The sequence below is a fragment of the Empidonax traillii genome, unplaced genomic scaffold (genome assembly GCF_003031625.1).
Source record: "Empidonax traillii isolate 1590-97213 ecotype Southwest subspecies unplaced genomic scaffold, ASM303162v1 scaffold434:size946695, whole genome shotgun sequence".
NCBI lineage: Eukaryota > Metazoa > Chordata > Aves > Passeriformes > Tyrannidae > Empidonax > Empidonax traillii.
In genome coordinates, this window is record NW_020955627.1 from 934,775 (window position 1) to 939,199 (window position 4,425).

Genomic DNA, 4,425 nt, shown 5'->3' on the forward strand with positions numbered 1-4,425 from the left:
TAGGTGTTAGAATTTCCCCCCCGTTTTCCTCATATTTGTAAATAATTGACATCTTCTTCTGTATTTATTGCACAAATATGCTTTGGTGCTGCAAATGCTGTTGTTAAATGTACTGTTTCTTTAAGCATGTTTGAATTTTTTTTACTTTTTTTTTTTTTTTTTTTAAGATAGGGGAGTTTTCTGAATCTTGGCCAAAAAAAAAGATCAAACTCATTTAAATTGTCATAGCCTCTTTTCTGATTCTCAAAAACTTAACTTGTGGTATTTTCCATTACTTTTCCATTACTGACAGTGGAAGAATATTTCTACCGGAAAGGGATTGCAGTGGATTTCCAAGCATTACACTTTTATTTTCTACTTACGCTAGTCTAATTGTTTTGCTTTTAAAAGGCTTCTGTTTTTGTAGAAACTTTTTTAAACTGGGAATAGAACTTTAAAGCCCTCAAATCAAGCATACAGATCAGGGGTATTTATGAAGTATCTGTGCTGCTACCCAGTTTTGTTACATTTCTTTTTGTGTAACTTGTACAAATTGAACTGAGTTCTTAGTTTGAACTCAGTGCTGTAAACAGTTTTGTAAGGTGTTAGTTGACTGAAGACTTACTTGTTTTTCTTTCTTTCTGTAGCTGTCTTTACACTTGAAAGAAAAGTGCTGTTGTTGAAGTGCAGGGAGTTTGAATTCACTCTTGTCTGGACCAAGTTGCTCAATTTAAACAGACTGTAATTAATTTCTTTTATTATAAAGTGTTAGATAATGTTTCATTTCACATTGACTGTGATAGAAAAGTTATATTTGTTGCTGGGTATCTTTTGTTTAAGTGCCTTTTCATTATTCAAAATTTTGAATCAAAAAATATTTTTTCAGAAATTTGGTACTTGATTCTATCTTGTTAAACCTTTATGCAGAAAGAAAAACCTGTAGATATTTCATTGAATTACTTTTATACTTGAAATAAACTTTGGAGGACTATGCCTTGTCTTTTTTTGTTTAGTTTAAAAGTATCAAGCTGTGTTGATTGCAGTTAAGTAGGCATTGAAAGTATTCCTTTAGATCAAAAGCAGCTTTAAAATAAATGCTGGATCTTCCTTGTTAAAGGGAAGTAGTTTTAAGTGAGAACTGGACTTAAACCCAAGCTTTTTCTAATGAAATCTTAACAGCATGTTAAGGAAACATCAGAAATGTGTTCTGTCTTCTTCAGCATGTTTTTTTTTCATTCCTGCTCTGACTTGGAATTGGGAATTGGCCTGCAAGCCTTCAGTACTACTTCACTGGTGACTAGTTATGTGTGCAGGCATCTCTAATTATCCAGTGGAGCATAACATCCCAATATCCTAACTCTCTGTATGTTCAATTAAAAATAGAGTTTTTGGGGAAACAGAAGTCCTCACCTTCCATTCAAATGTATGTTTATTCTGTCAAACTGGGAAACTATTTGGGAAGATTTTAATTGCATGTTTGGCACAGTGTCCTAGTAACTTAGACTTTTGTTTGTTTGTTTGTCTGGCTGGATGCCAAACTATTAGTCTGTGGGGAATGTTGCCTCTGAAGGATTTTGTAATAATGTTGGCAACTCTGAGAAGGTTTTATTTTGCATTTTCACGGGAGTTTAGTTACCTGTATTATACTGCCTGCACTAGAGAAGATTCATTGCAGCCTTAAGTGTACCCAGTACAAACAACACACGGTTCCTGTCAAGAATTTAGTCTGGATTTTGTTCTGCACAATTATATATGAAGCTGATTTAAATGCTTGAGTGAATTCTTTTCAATAGGAAATTATTGAATCCAGTGACCCATGATGTTTATATTCCAAATATTTGGAGAAGTTTGCTTACTGACCTTGTGCATCCAGTAAGTGAGAATGCCAGTTTTGAGTCCCAGTGGGTACAGCTACATCTCCTTCCTCTCATGCCAAGGAGTGAATCTTAGCTCTGTGACTCATGTTTACGTGGTGGCTTGTGCCAACTGTTTTGGTATGGCTAGGATCTTTGGGATAGAGTGGCCATGTACTTTTTGCTCGGTTCTTATGTTGGTTGGTTACTGTACAGTTCAGTAGCTGTCTTTGCACTTAGGTCTGGCCTGCAGCCTGTGCTACACTTACTGCATAGTTGCTGCATTCATCTGACACTGAAGGCTCTGCCTTCAGTGCTCTTAATCAGATGCCATTTCTCCTGCTCCTTACGGTGCTGACTGAAGCCACGATGCTACAGCAAGTGCTTGGCCTTGGATAGGCAAGATGCTGTGTGAAAACTGGGGCTGTGTTGTTTGAACTGACAGATGTGAGCATGAGGGCATTCCCTAGCACTGAAGGTGCCCATCACAGATGTGACTTGTGCCCATTGTCGAGTTGTTTCCTGTACTTGAAAGCACTTGCAGTGTGAAAGTCTCTGGTGGGGTTACTTTGTACAAACCATGGATCCTGTCATGGCTCTGAGAGCACTAATAGGTCTTAATGGTCCTCTGTGTCCTCCACCCACACCTCCTGCTCATGGGCCCAGGTTTGGGGCCTTGGCTGGTGAGGACCCTGCCCTGCCAGTTGTGGTTTCTCCCTCGGCTTCTGGCCCCTGCCTTTAGGAGCTGCTGGTTCCTGCTGAGCCCTGGTAGATACAGAACTGTAGGATGTGGTGTGCAGCATCCTCTCTTGTTGGTATCTGTCTCTCCTTCCCATTTCCTTCTAGGAAACTGTGTCAGTAGGAAGAGCTGCCACTTCTATCATTCTTGTCTTTGTGCCCCGAGAGAGTCACGGATGAGTGCGAAAAAAATATGTATGTAATTTGCCACCCATTTTCAAAGACAATAAGATGATCCACATTGTTACAGGAGACTGGTCAGCCAGCCTGACCTCATTCTTTGGGAGGGTTATAAAACAATCCTTTAAGACATGACTACCAAAGTGCAGTAAAGAAAAAATTGAGGTGGTCAGATTGGATTTACAAAGAGTAAATCATACCTGCCCAACCTGATGGCCTTATGATGAGATGACAGATTCAGTGGACTAGTTGACTGTACAAAATGTTTAACAAGACTTTTTACTTGGTTTTGCATAGTATTCTTGTAGCCAAATTGAGGAGAGAGAGTTTGGATAAGTGACCCATGCAGTATGTGGAAAATTAGCTCACCAGCTGGGCTTAGAGGGATACTGTCTGTGGTCCGTGGTAAAAAGTCCAACTAGCAACTGATCATTTCTGCATTCTTAAGCAATTGATACTGGAGTTGTCATTATCATCTTCATTAATTAATTGGAGAATGGGATGTAATGAACTTTTGCAGGTTTGCATGGAGGAATGCAGGTCCTCAGGAAACTCAAGACTAATTTAGTATGGGAGTTAAGAAAAGGCACGCAGTGTGTCTTCCAAGAACATTTGCCTCCTCTTGCCTACTTCCAACAGGTAAAACTAGGGATACTCAGAAGAGCTGCTTTCTAATGGTGTGATAAGCCATGGCCCTGAAGGATGTCCTGTCCAGGAGATGCCTACCTTTGGCTTGAGGCAGCAATGTCTGTGTAAAAAGGACTCGCATCTGCTCCAGAGCCTGATAACGACCCCCTGCCCTAACATCTACTGATATGATGTTCAAGAAGGTCTGTAGGGTTGAAGTCTGTGTAAGAGTGGCCATTTACTTCACATAATTGTCATGACATGTAAATCACACTTGCTGTCTTGCCATGTGTCCAGTCATGCAGTGACCTGTCAACTGTGAATAGAGCAGGGCATGAAAGAAAGAAAAAACATATCAACCATGCAGGGAAACACATATTACAAACTGCTGGGCTTGAAAACATGTTACCACCACATTTGGTATCACCAGTGCTTTCCTTCCCAGGTGTTGTAAGTAATCCTTTTTCCTACTGATGAATGAATGAGTCATTAATGTGAGTGCTAGAAAGGTGTGTGCTTTGTTTCCCAATCAAGAGTGATTTTCTTGATAACCTAGATAACCTAGGTTGTTATCTACATTCAGCCTTTATTTTATATATCTGATCATATAAGCTAAGCCTTTAAACTTGGCTGTAGTGGCTACATTTACCTCTCCCTGTTGCAGTCCTTGTCTTTCTGCCTTCCTAGACCTTGCCTTCATGAACTTACTTCTTCACCTCCTGAGGCTTCTTGTTTAATTTACAAGGTTGCAATTACCACCTTCTTTTTTAAAATCTTTTTTTGATCTTCCTGGTCTCTGACTTGCCTTTTACTACCTGCAAGCCTCCAGCCTGTTTTCATTCTGGCAAAGCTCAGTCTTTTCCTGACCTCTTAGCTCCAGTGCTACCAGCTCAACCATGCAAAGCCTACCTGTCTGCATTTAAGGCAGACAGCTTTTTATTTTTACTTTGTTTGCTGTCTGCTCATCAGTATTAAGACTCCAAGGGGAAAGTGGTTCCCTGCTTCCTTCTCTTATGCTCATTACTGTAACATCTTGACAAGAAAAGCA